At 36.9% G+C, this 14,691-nt stretch overlaps 1 long non-coding RNA gene across 1 annotated transcript; it reads right to left on the minus strand.

Annotated features, from left to right (window-relative positions):
- Nucleotides 1-2,128: 2,128 nt before the first annotated feature.
- LOC115956758 lies at nucleotides 2,129-5,877 on the minus strand. Its single transcript, XR_004084306.1, has 4 exons — nucleotides 5,740-5,877; nucleotides 5,126-5,196; nucleotides 4,907-4,977; nucleotides 2,129-2,407 (listed from the first exon to the last, which is right to left on the minus strand). It is a non-coding gene; the product is annotated as an uncharacterized LOC115956758 (long non-coding RNA).
- Between the last annotated feature and the right edge of the window lie 8,814 nt (nucleotides 5,878-14,691).

A 14,691-nucleotide genomic window follows, 5' to 3' on the forward strand; every position in this document is an offset into this window, starting at 1 on the left:
TATGGCACCTAACGTCCAAGTTCATTTGGGCTGTGGGCCATGAATTAATGATATGGGCCGGGGGTCCAACCTCCTCACCGACAAAAGCCCCGTTCCAAGCCCACAATGACTACTAGTCTAAACTGGGTGTTGTCCGGATACTTGGAAAGCAGACTGCGGACGCCCCGCTCCCATGTTGCCTGGGAAACCATTTCCGGGCTCTATATCCATGCTCGATCACATTGCCATTCGAGTGCTTGGCAGAACCCTAGGAAACTCCACCGCCGAACACATTTGCTACAGTGGGAACCGTTCCCAAAGCCACTCGTACCTAAAAATCCACTTAAATTTATCGACATTGGACCTCTCTTTGCACTAGGAAAAAAGATAATGATGATCACCCCATTAACAAGGGGCTATAAATAGGAGAAATGAATGAATGGTAGGGGGATGCAATTTTGGGGGGAGAAAGGAGAGAGAAAGAGAGGATTTGAGAAGAAGAAAACGTAGAGAAAGAGAGGAAAGTGATCTCATTAGGTCCCTAAGCCTAGAACAACCTAAGGTAGGATACCCAGACCCACCATACAAATAAATTGTGAGCCCAAATAGCGGTTTGGCCTAGCAAGCCCATCTTTGGAGCGTACAATACTTATTTACTAAAATTGCCACAAAACTCATTTCTCAGATTTTGAAAACAGCTTTTCATGAGTTCTCAGTTTTCATTCTCATAACTCAAAAATTTGAGATATGAGTTATGGAAACAAAAACTGAAAACTCAACCAAACATTATTTCAGTAAGTGGATCCCATGAATTTTGAGTTTTGAGTTAAGATTTTGAGTTATATAACTAGAAACAGCCTAATCCAAACACCCTCTAAATATCTTTGATTAGCTCTTTGATAAACCAATTGAAGGGGGGTTGTTGGTGTGTTGAGCTTAGTCGATTTGGGCTTGGCAGGGAGACAAATATTAGAAGGGGGAATGGGAGATGAAAGTTAAAGGAAGAAGATTGTTTCTAATCCCTTCTTTGACAATCAAGCCAAGGATAGTAGTTTTAGGGAAATAATTACCACACCGTGTTGCTATACTTGTCGAAAACCACCAAGATTGGCACAGTTAATTGTGGTGTGGTAAGTGTAAGCGGTGTCCTTAAGGTTGAACAAACCTATCAACACTTGTCCTTACTCCTTACCATCCAAATTGGACCATCTAGAGTACCTATCTATTGTTGAATTTGACCCCAGTTTTACTCCTGATCAACCAAAATCAATATGATTTTAATTATTATGTATGAGAGTGTGATGATTAATATGGTTTTATGCAGTGGACTTTTTGAGAGTTTTTTCTTTCTTTCTTGGGTTTAAGGGTGATGGTGGTGTAATTAGAGATGTAGGAGAGACGGTCTTCAAAAAAAAAAAAAAGGGGATGTAGGAGAGACTGTTGGAAAGAAAAGAATAAGGATGAAAGAGAGAGTAAAATATAAACGGAAATTCAATTAGCTAAATAAAAATATCTTTTATGTGGCCAAAATGATATAAGTTTTAACATATTGAAACAAAGTTATTTATAGCTTAAGTGTCATTTAATGGTAACATCACTTACAGAATGGATGAAAGTATAACATTAAGAGAAAAAAATTGACAAACTTTAGGTTTCAAAATCTAAAATTTTAAATATCAAAAACCAAAACCAAAATTACTCTAGACTTTGAGGGTTTAATTTGCATTTTAGTAATTATGTCATAGTTTAGTTTTTAATGTCACTAGTCGCTAACCCGTGTGATGCACAGGAAAGCTATTGTGTATAAATTTAATGAAATAGAAATGTATGAAACACAAATTTAAGTTTAAAATAAAATGAAGAATTAAATCTTTAATATCCTCAACTATCCATAAAATGTATGAAACACAAATTTAAAGAACTACTTAATCAATATTTCAAATAAATTGAGAAAAAAAACTTTAAAGTGTTTTTTGTATCTTCTTCCTTTATTGCTTCATAATAGTCACTGAATATGTTATTTTGTTTTAATTTTAAAATTTAAACTATCAATTAGGGTCTTGCATCTGACTGATTAATAAAATAAAAATTATGCAATGGCAATGGTTGGAATCTTGCTTATAATAACCTAAGAAAAGAAGTGGCACAATTTTATGGGACTTCATACTACATTATTTGATTAATTTTGCTGAAGGTAGCATTATGTATGCAATTAATATACAATTTCTTAAATCATATGCCATGTACACCCAAATCCATGTATGTTCATTTGGTGTGCTCACTTCTATTCCTTTGACTTTACCTTTACCTGATTTTGTGGACTTGCTAATAATCCTCCAACAAAAGCAAAACTGTGAAGACTTGACTGGCATATGGTGGCCTTAACTATTGATGTTCCCTTTAATATGTTAATGATCAGTTTAGGACCCTGCATTTATGGTTTTCACATTTTTGTTAGTTCCACATGATAAACAAAAGTCATCTTTGATCTACTTGGGAACACTCATTTGCTATTTATCTTTACTACATTACAGATATGACATGGCTTCAAACCGTTAGCAGTAGGAGTTGCATGTTCCAAAAAACACTCATTTGTGAGCTATAATAAAACTCATTCGATTGTGAACTATAGTAATTATCATTTGTGTGCTGCAAGTACTCTTACCAAACCACAAATTTACTCTATCTCAGCAAATAGAAAAAGAGGGTAAAGCAAGGAAAAAAGAAAAATGGTTCATGTGTGAGTGATTGATGTTAATTGACATGGTCGTTTGTCTTTGTCTTATTTGTATAGACCTCAATGTACAGCTTTACGTGTTTGTTTGAATGGATGTAAGTGCTATATAATGTCTTAGTTGTAACCTTAATAGAGTAAACAATTCATTCAGCCCAAGAAAAACAATTGTCTATGTAAATTAAATGAGGAAGAGGCAAAATTAAAGAGCTTTTTTTGGGGTAAATGTTCAAATAATTCAAGAAAATTTAATAAAATTAAATAAAAATGGGCCCACTGTTCTTCCAAAAATAAAATTATTGGTCCCACTATCATGAAATCATTTTTTGTTGAAGCCTAGACAAAATCCTTCCTATGAAACTTCAAATCCAACTAAACTGAAAATACTCAAAAAGAACACGAAATTAAAACTCAAGAAGAATATCAAAATTCAATGTTCAATACCAATGCCACCACAAAATGCCCTATCAAATCAGCAAAACTCTAATGTAATGAGACTTTACAATTGTAGACTCACAATTCATTTCCAATAATATATTGAAAAACACCAAGCCACCTTTAAATCACACTAAAATTCATAATCACGCCATGAAATAAATCATAATCAAATCATATCCACTTCACAGTTTCCCAACCCCTCATTCACAAAGCTTGAAATTATCTTCTAAAATTATATACCAAATGGGTAGAACCAAGTCCAAGTTCAATATCAATCTCATAACCAATGGTAAAAAAATCAATAAAAATTTCCAAGGTATGACCTCACATTCACATACATAGTTTATAATGAATTAGAGAATGAAATTGCTATTAATATGATCTCACAGACTATAGTGTATGTAGAAAGCAAATATTCAGTATATGGTGTATCATTAACAATAGCTGCATCTTGTGCAGTCCAAGAATCTAATTGTTCATTGACACCCAAATATCAAAAGAATGAATATTAGACAATCTTAAGCTAAACTATGTTTTTTCAATCAGATGAATGCTATAGTAATAATTATAAAGAAATTAAGAAAGAGAGGTACATAATTATTTAGGGTCACAAGCATCAAATTCTTTAGTTTATTTTTCTCATCAACAACAGGTTCTTAGGTTCCAAAATTAAGACTTAACTCCTAATTATTTAGGGTCAACATAAATATTGGAGCAATATCATGCACTGCATGTTCACTTTTTTTTGCATTTTATAATGTTCCTCCTCCATTTAAGAAAAAACACAAGTATGATCACAGAGAAAGTTAATTATTTACTACCTTCATGAACAAATAAGATTCAAGTAAATGTCATCAATTTGTTATAAGATATGGTTGTTTAGTTATGATAGAGCCATTTTTTACAATTAGGAAAATCAAAACACAAAAGCTTCTTTTAGCCAAAGTTTTTTTATTGATGTATTAATATATTTTTTGGCTTGTGACAGATCCAAGCTTCTTTTTAACTGAAATGCTCTACACTAATCTCAAAAAATTTAAATACAAAAGCTGTTGCTCTTGGCCTAATAAGTGAAACTTTTAAATTACATTAACACTTTTCTTAAAATAAGTAGGTTGCTGAATTAAATAAATTCTACTCATTTTTCATATCATCATGACTTATGATTGATACATAACAAAAATTAGTCAATTACCAATAACAACTAAAACCAAGAGTCACAAACCATAAAGTGGCTATAAACTAATGCAAGAGTAAGTAAGGCATTTTGTCAAACACATGGTGTGCACAAAATTTCAATGTCTTAGTTATTAACGTTTGTTATTATTAAAAAAATAATAATAATAAAAACAGAAATACACATCCTATTGACAAATTGACAGTTCCTGTAATGCAACAAATAACACAACAAACAGGCAGAACAAACAAATTGAGGAGTATTAAATATATGGAACTACATAACTAATCAAATTCTGTCATGAATAATTTAAAGCCAGAAACCCAACTCTTCCATGGGTTTCTTATTCCTCACCAAAATGTCTAACATTTTTTTTTATGTCGCCAAAGCAAATGTGGTGTAATTTGGAAAATTGACTAAAGTTGTCTAAATCAAAACATACAATGGAAAAACAATATTTCTATCAAATTAGTGGAAGGAGCCAAAAAGACAGTAGCGTGACAGTGAAGAATAGATTGAGCAATAACAGTAGTGTGACAGTAAACAATGAAAGGGAACAATGAAAGAAATCAATTTACTGTAGTGATTTTGCTAGCAGACCAGTGGTGCAAGGCTACTCTGTTCTTTCTCCTTAACCTTCGTTGGGTTTCTTTTCGCAGAGAGAAAAGAGAAAGCATAAAATAGAAAAATGAAAAGAAGAAAACAAAAAGTCAACAATGTTAGTGAAGAAGAGATTGAGCAATAACAGTAGCGTGACAGTAAACAATGAAAGGGAACAATAAAAGAAATCAATTTACCATAGTGATTTTACTGGCAGACCGATGGTGCAAGGCTACTCTGTTCTTTCTTCTTAACCTTCAATGGGTTTCTTCTCATAGAGGGAAAAGAGAAAACAAAAAACGGAAAAACGATAAGAAGAAAACAAAAAGTCAGCAATGCATATAAACAATAAGTAATTACAAACCTATCTCACCGTCAATACCAATCCCAATATCTGACATATGAATCATACAAAATTCAAACCCATAGCTTTGTTTCTACTAAAATTTCAAATACACAATCCCAAAGAATCAGAATTTAAAATTCCTTATGAATTTCAAATTTGCATCAAGAATTAAAAGGCTTACAAATCAACGCCTACAGAGAAACTCACTAAAATCAAGTTTCTAAGTGGTAGCCACATGAATCCAGATAAGAATTCACAAAATTAAATCAAAAAAAAAAAAAAAACCCTAACAATACCCAACAATAGTATTTGTGAAAGAACTGAATAAAAAATCAAAATATTACTTAAGCAACAATAGTAATTCAATTAAGGAATCAACAAAAAGAAGCAAAGCCAATGAACATTAAAAAACAAATATTTAGAAAGAGAAAGAGAAAGAGAAAGAGAGAGGGAAAGATTAGATACATGATATTAAGACCATCTCACTTGCTTAACTTGGCCTGCGACATTGGAGATTTTGTGATGGATATGATGGGTAACGGCTCAGTTATGGGTGGGAGAGATGGCTATGGTCATCAGGGATACAGAGAGAACGGCTTGGAGAGGCAGAGAGCACGGTTGCTTTTAGACTTTTAGGGTTTTTTGTTTGAGAGATAGTTGGCTTTTAATTTTATGTTTTTTTTTAATACTGTGCTGACGTGGAAATTTGTGAGAGCTTCAAAAGTTTCGGTTTTATATATATATATATATATATATAGATTAGTCGTCATAGTGTTTCATGATTTCATGTGAAATCGCATATGTTTCTAGGGCCAAAAAAAAAAAAAAAAAAAAGTGAAACCGTGTACACTTTTTTATATATGCTTTGTTATCCCAATCCATTTAATGAGCTTGATGAAAATGCTGTTATATTACAAGTTACAGCATGATAATTAAAAAACGCAATTTTGTTACAAGTTTTAACCAAAAAAAAAAAGGTGTGGCAAGGCAATTTGAAGGCGAAGGTATTTTGGTAACTTTGCATACTTCTTTTTTTTTTTTTTTTTTTTTTTTTGAGAAAGAACTGATGACTTTAATTGATCAAAGACTGAAAATCAGCAAATACAAAAGTTGCAATGTCAGTTGGATAGGACTCCAACCAGACAGAGATAGGAAAACTAAGTCTCGCTCTCTAGGCTAGGGCATGAGCTACCGCATTACCTGACCTACAAACATGAGAGAAAGATGTACTCACAAAGGAGTTTACAATACATAAAATGTCTCAAATGAGATGACCACTCGAAGCAAAGTCCCAACCGCCCCATTGGAGGGCTCTAATCACTTGCTCCGAGTCCCCTTCAAGAATAACCCTGTCAAGACTAATGGCCTGTTTGGAAGTTTAGAAAGGGAGAAGAGTAGAGGAGAGGAGAGGAGAGTAGTGGGGGGAATGATTATTCTCCACTTTGTTTGGATGTTTTTAAAATTAGTAAGGGGGAAGGGAGTAATTAGCCCTTCCTCTTGTTTGGATGTTTTAAAAATTAGGAGTGAGAGGGGAGGAAATGATTTAAATAGACAAATTTACCCCTATTTTAAAAATGGACTTGCAATATTGGTTTATGATTAATTTATTAAATTAAATAATTATTTAATCAACATTTTAATTCCATCAAATACTACTGATAAAAGTATAAAACTACTATTATAAAATAATTTTTATTACCTTAAAATAAATTCTAACAAAAATAAAAATGAATTCAAAAATTCATTGAACCTTATTAATCTGTTTGGTCAAGAATGCCAAGCACGATATCATTGACATAGCAAAACCCAGAAGCCTCAGGCTTCTTCGCATGGTGGAGCCCACCGGCCCAGTTGAAAGCGATATCGACGTCGCCACGGTTGAGCTTGACGGCAGCGCCGATAGACTCGTTGGCGAATGACTGACAGAATCCGAACAAGTTGTGGGCCATGCGGATCCGGTGGGGTTTCAATGGGTGACCTTGGCCGTAGTAGTAGTCGCCGATGCTCGGCTCGTAGAAGTAGCTCACGCGCCGCTTCTTCGTGTCAGGTCCCGATGGGAGTGACGCGCCACCATGCTTTCTTCCATTATCGAAAACCCAAATCGCTCGCTCTTCTCTCTTTTCTTCAAGTCGAGGACGTCAGACAAAGGTAAACTTCCACCCATGATTTCGACGAAGATGAACGCCGACTCGTTCGGATCAGAGATGGAATCAGAATCGGATTTAGAGGAGTGTGGTTTTGGTGGTGTCAGGATCACTAATGAGGTTTAGGCTTTCGCGAGGAATATGAGGATGCATCCAGAGACGGGGTTGGATTTTCCGATTGATGAAGAAGAAGACTTGGACCGGATGTAGTTTTTTTTTTTTTTTTTTTTTTCCTCAGGAAACAAACAGAAAGTCAATGCTTAAATTTTCTCAGGAAACAATCAAACATTATTTATATAATCTGTGTGTAATTTTGTTAATTTAGAAAGGATAAATTAGGGAATTTACTTGGACAATAATTTATCTACTCTACTTTCCCAAATCTCTCCAATTTGGGGAATTAAAAATGAGGGGTTAAAGGGAGTTGAAACCCCTCCAAACCCCTCCCCCTCCTTCCTTAAAAAACTTTCAAACAAGGTAATTAGATTACTCTCTCTCCCTCTACTCTACTCTACTCCCTCTCCTTTTTTTAACGTCTAAACAGGCCATAAGTTCCTGAGCAAAAAGTGTAGCTCTTTGTGCAACCAGCAGCTCCAAAGCTTCCATTGATGGTGGCTTTTTAATCTTTTCCGCCAAAGCGGCCTTCACCTCGCCTTTTGAATTGTGAGCAATCACCCCAATCCCAGCTTCATCAAATTCACCAAACATAGCCCCGTCAAAATTAATATTCTAACTTTCTCGTGCTGGTGGACTCCATCTCCTAGGAGAAGCTTTACGAATAGGGGGGGGGGGGACCTATGAAACAGAGACTTACAACCACGGAGATACTCGCGTGCAAAGCCTGCAATCTGATCCAACAGCCTGGTGTTTTCATTTAATTGGGTCTTGTTTCTGTGATACCATACAGACCACGCAATCGTAGCAAATAGAGCTACTTTCTCCGGTTTTGCGAAGACAAGTTCTACCAGGTTCCTAAATGAAGTAAAGACCAACCCAATTCTGAAAATCTAGCCAAAATCCTTTTCCCATACCTCGTTGAGACCAATACAACTCCATAATGAGTGGAGGATATCTTCAGAAGCACTTGAGCATCTAAAACAGGCTGTTTCAGTGAGAATTTTACATTTAACCAGGTTCTCTTTAGTTGCTAAGGAGTTTGTGCAGGCCTTCCAAAGGAAGTGTTTAATTTTATCCGGTACTTGAATTTTCCAAATCTTCTTCTAGAAACTCCTTTCATCAGTGCTGGCTTGAGGTGAATTTTCAACAAAATCCTAGGATTCACACAACACTCTATACCCTATTTTAACCGAATACTTCCTGGACTGTTCAAGAGGCCAAATCAACACATCGGGCTATGGGGTTAAGCAGAGAGGAAGAACTTTGATTCGAATTGCATCAGGAGGATGAAAATAGCGATCAATCAATTGGATATTCCACCAACCCGAGGACTGATTGATGAGCTTAGAAACGGTAGCTTCCGAATAGAGCTCACCCGATGAGGAAGAAATCACTCCATCTCCATTAGGCAGCCACTTATCAGAGAAAATTCTAATGTGTTGCCCGTCTCCTATTCTCCATCTTGCACTGGCTCTAATCAAATGTCTTGATTTCATAATGCTTTGCCATGCATAGGACCCCGAAGATGCGGTAGCTTCAAAAATGGACCCATGAGGAAAATACTTGGCTTTAAACACCTTATAAAACAGTGAGTTCCTATCATGAACCAACCTCCACACTTGTTTTGCCAACAATGCCTCATTGAACTTGGATAAATCTTTAAAACCCATACCGCCCTCTTCTTTGGATTTACATAACACTTCCCATTTCTTCCAATGAATTTTGCGACGATCTCTTCTTTGACCCCACCAAAATATACGAACAAGCATCTCGATATCTTGACATAGGCCAATCAGAAGACGAAAGCAACTCATGGCAAAAGTCGGAATGGCTTGGACCACGGCTTTGAGCAAAACTTCCTTTCCGGCTTGAGATAAAAGTTTTCCTTTCCAACCTTGAAGCTTACCCCACACACAATCTTTTATATGATTAAGACTTGCTCTTTTGTTTCTCCCCACAACCGCAGGAAAACCCAAGTATTTCTCATATTCCTTTATTTCCGAAACACCAAATAGATTTTGCACTTGCTGTTTGGCCGACTCTGTCACATTACCGCAAAAGAAAATTGTGGTTTTGTTTGCATTTATTTTCTACCCTGAAGCTCTCTCATACTTCCCAAGGATCTCTAGGATTTTTGACACATCTCCAACTTTAGCACGGCAAAAAAGGAGACTATCGTCAGCGAACAAAAGGTGAGATATTTTTGGTCCATTTTTACAAAGGGAGAAACCTTCAAGGTGCTTAGTCGCCACCGCTTGTTCCAAGAGGCCATTTAAACCTTCCGAACAAAGAAGGAAAAGATAGGGGGAGAGGGGGTCTCCCTAATGAATACCTCTAGTTGGGGTAAAGGTATCCGTAGGCGTCCCATTTATCAAAACTGAGTAAGTCACTGATTGAACGCACTCCATAATCCAACCAACCCACCTACTATGGAAGCCCATTTTTTCCACCACCTTTTTGAGAAACCCCTACTCCAATCTATCATATGCATTACTCATATCCAACTTTAGAGCTAAGTGCCTCACTTTGCCCCCTTTCTTCTGCTTCAAGTGGTGAAGAGACTCAAAAGCCACTAAAATGTTATTAGAAATAGCCTTATCGGATTGAAAGGCACTCTAAGATTCTGAGATAATATACGGTAAGACTTTCTTTAATCTATTTGCCAACACTTTTGATACAAGCTTATATAAAATATTACAAAGAGCAATGGGTCGAAATTCAGTGACAAACTTAGGATTTTTTACTTTAGAAATAAGAGAAATACAAGTATGGTTCAGACTTGAAATGAGACTACCTGAGTTAAGGCAAAACAGCACCGCCTCCACAACATCGTCACCAATATCACTCTAAAATTTTTGATAAAATATGGGAGGCATTCCATCTGGACCGGGGGCTTTAAGGGGATCCATTTGATTTAGAGCAGACTCAATCTCCACCCGAGAAAAAAGGCTAGTTAGGTTGTTATTCATATCCTCAGTCACAACAGATTTAATGGACTGAACAACCCCATCAACTTCCATCGGCTTTGAGGAGAGGAATAGATTTTTGTAATAATCTCGAACCATACCCGGGAGATTACCTTCACCTGAAACCAGCACCCCATCTAAATTTCGGAGCTCAACTATTCTATTATGGCGGAAGCGTTGCGAAGCTTTTGTATGGAAGTATTTTGAATTACAGTCTCCAGAAATCATCCAATGCTCCTTACTCCGCTGCTACCACATTTTTTCATCCAGGCAAAGGAGGTCCGCTATATTTGATTTTAGCTTAAGAAACTTCTCCACATTTTTTCCCTGAGTTGCTTCACATTCAGCCACGTTCAACCCATCTTTTTTTTCTCTGAAATCTCTCGTCTCACATGGAAAAAAGAGTTCTTACTCCATTATGAAAGACTCTTTTGACAAGCGTTCAATTTAGCAACTACTACTTCCACAGGAGAACCCGTGACTGATCTGTCCCAAGTCCGCTCCACTGTCTCCTTGCAACCCGAGTCCTTAAGCCACATCTGTTCAAACTGCCACGGTCTCAAAGTTTTAACTTCAATCTCCTCCAGTTGAATGCAAATTGGGTTGTGATCCGAAGACACACAAGTTAAAGTCTGTACACTTGTTGACAGAAATAAGTCATACCACTCCACCGTGCACACTGCCCGATCCAGCCGCTCCCAAACCATACCTCCATTAGGATAAGTCCTTGACCAAGTGAACTTATTTCCTGAAAATTCGAGGTCCAACAAATTACATTCGTCCAATACTTCATGAAACTGCTCCATCTGATTATAGGGTCGTAGTCTGCCACCCCTCTTTTCATGCGATTTCAAAATTTCATTAAAATTGCCTCCACGTAGCCATGGCAAGGTCCCACGTCTATGAAGAGAGCGAATCAAGTCCCATGTAACCGATCTCAATTGCTTTTCTGGAGCTCCATAAACTCTTGTAAAACGCCATGCATTGTCTTTTTCTTTGTTGATCACCGCATCAATATGATTTGGAGATGAGGATTCCACATCTAAAGTTAATCCAATCTTCCAAAAAAGAGCTAAGCCACCCCCACGAGTAATTCTTGACACTTCATGGTAATGGCCAAACTGAAGAGAACCACAAATATTGCTTAGCCTTCCTTCTTCCAGCCATGTTTAGGTTAAGAACACGACTAAAGGATCTTGTGCCCGAACTAGATCTCCAAGCTCCTGAATTTTCTGCCGGTTCCCAAGCTCCTGACAGTTCCAACAGATGAGATTCATTATTCTTGGAGGGGCTAGGAACCAGCCTCCACCAATATGACTACATTTTCTTTTTCAACCTGAGAAACCCGTTTTGTTTTTTTTTTTCCCCTCCTTGTTGATTTTTCTTAGATGGAGTAGCCCTTTTTTTTCCTAAGGATACCTCTAATTTTTTCTCTGATACATAAGGAATACGGTTAACACGAGTCCAAGAGGGTTTTGGTGGAAGTGGGGTACACGTGGGAGAGTTTAATGAGTTTGAGAGGTCCACTAGAGGGGACCGTTCTAACCTGTCAACATGTGATGGAGATACACTCATAACTAAGGGCAGAAATGTCCTTCTTACGTAAGTAGCCTCGGTAACAAGCTTAGCTGGGCAACTAGACTCCTTATTTAGTAAGAATTCAGAGTTCTCATCCACGCCTTCCATCTCGTCAAACTTATTTAGCTCTGAATTGATCTCTTGCAGAGTTTGCGTAAAGTTTACTTTAACATTGATTTGACCCCCAAATCCCAGCGGAGGATCATCCAAATCCCTGCAATTTGGGTACAGAGCATCATTAGAAATATCTTGAGGCAGAGAATCAGGATTTACCTTGTCCAAAGATCTCGCCGGAGCTCCGTTCTTCGATGAGGGAGTTTGATGAGACTTTGAAAGATCTATGCTTTCCGAATCTTGAGAAACCTTTGAAACTTTTTTCTGTTGGAAGAAACCTAGGACTAAAATGGTAAATTTTCTAATTTGGTTTGATAAAGGAGCTTGTAACCAAGCCCCATAATTCCGATCCTTAGCTGTGAGCCTGCCTTTACTGTTAATCCATAGTTCACAATCTTTGTCCCCATGAGTTAAGCATCTACACCAATAACAGATACTGGGCAACCTTTCATATTTGAAGGAAACCCACCCCATGGTTCCATCATCAAGGGTGATTTTGCACCCTTGACAAAGAGGCTTAGATGTATCAAGAATAACTTAGACATACAGATGATCGCCCCCTTCCATTACTGCAAAATCAGAAGGACAGACTTCACCTATACCTAAGCATAATCCTTCAGCCACCGTTTTGTTCATAAAGCTGATCGGAATATCATAAATTTGCACCCAGAAAGGGACTCTCGCAAAGTCTAGGTTTCGCATGTGAGTGCTATTATTGTACCTCTGAAAAGCCACTAGGAATTTATCAAAACTCCAGGGTTGATAGAAAAAGATTCTATCATAGTCAAGCTTGTTCTCAAAGATAAAGAGAACATGGTTTCCTTGGTCCTTTATCTTGAAACCACTCTGGGTGCGCCACAATTGAGAGAAGTTTCGAGCTATTGCATCAATGTTAAGAACCCGTTTCGTGAGAAACCAAAATATGTTCCTTTGATCCCATGTTAGATCAGAGATTGAACTTATCACCCTTCGATCCCTATAAAGACAACTTATTCCATCCCATGGTAATCTCATCCATTTTAGCAAAAGAGAAGAAAGTATTTCCCAGAGCCCCTAAAAGAAAAGAACCCACTAGCCTGAAGTGACCAAGAGGTTGCTAACAGGGACTAACTAGCCTTCAAAGTGAAGGGACAGACTCTTCCTCAGCCTGGGAGAAGTTTGGAGACCCAAACTTTCGCTAGTGACAAAGAAAACTCAAGAATGTCAGAAGTCCTCTCTTCTTCTTACTTATTCCTTCAAATTGGTAACTTTGCATACTTAGATAGGCACTGTCCATAGGAATGGTACTGTTGTCCAAAAGCTGCACTAGAATCTATGTTTGTCCCAATCACATTAATTACTCCACTTACCACCAAGTATTCATTTCAATATTAAATGTGATGTGGCTTGACCATTAGTGGAGTTCTCAATCAATTGGGAGGAGCATCCAACTGGCAGGGTAGACGTAGTCTGTCAGATCCCACCAAAAAATAGTATAGTGGTCATGATGACTATTAGGACTAGCAAGTGCTAGGAAGGTGTATAAATACCCTCCCCCATTCATTCAAAGGTAAGTTTTTTACACCAGATAAATGAGTTCTTCCTAAGTTTTCAATTTATTTTTACTAAGTTAAACTTCCTAGTGCGGTACCATGCTTTGTTTGTGCCCAAGAACCAAAGAACCCATGTATCCAACTAAGAGCATTCACATCAAAGGGTTTTAGTACCTATAATACTTAAAAACATTCTACATCAAATGTGTTAAATCTATATATTTTTTTACTACTTAGCTCCAAAAGGCTGTCATCTTGTGCAATTTCCTATAACTACAAGTTATACACTAAAAAATTTATTTTATTTGGTTTTCTCTCTCTTTTCATTAAATTTTTTTATTATAGTTACAAAAAGGAATATTTAAATGAAGCGGTAAAAAAATAAAATTCTTTTTTTTAGAAAAAAAAAGAATAGAAAATTAGGTGTATTATAAAGTGTGATATTAAAATAGATAAATTACTTTTTTTTAAGTTAGTAGCTAAATTTTCTCCCACCTTTTAATACGAATGCTCTAAAAAAAAAAAAAAGAGCTTCCAAATTTCCAATTCCCACTTTCACTTTCCAAAATTAGCCACAATCAAAGGTTTTTTTTTTTTTGAGAATCTGCCAGTGCCACAATCAAAGTTAACCCTAGTCCCCCACCTACAAAAGGATTTTGCATGAGGGGCAATGCCGGCTCTCCGTGAACGCCTATAATAAAGCTGTTACTGATGTCGTAATTAACAGTAAACAAACTGTATAATTTGTTCGGTGAAACATAAACATTGCCAGGTCCGCAACAAAACGCTGTCGTTTATGCACTTTCTCCGATCCCGCTTCCACTCGTAACGGACCAAACAACCAATAGCCACCGAAGCCAATAGATAACCAACACGTGGCAAACATAAAAAGGCCAGAGGCAAGCCCCCCCGTTTATAAAGGAAAGACGAAGCGCGGTTATTCAAAACAGAAAGCTACAACAAACG

Source organism: Quercus lobata, chromosome 2 (genome assembly GCF_001633185.2).
Source record: "Quercus lobata isolate SW786 chromosome 2, ValleyOak3.0 Primary Assembly, whole genome shotgun sequence".
Taxonomy (NCBI): Eukaryota; Viridiplantae; Streptophyta; class Magnoliopsida; order Fagales; family Fagaceae; genus Quercus; species Quercus lobata.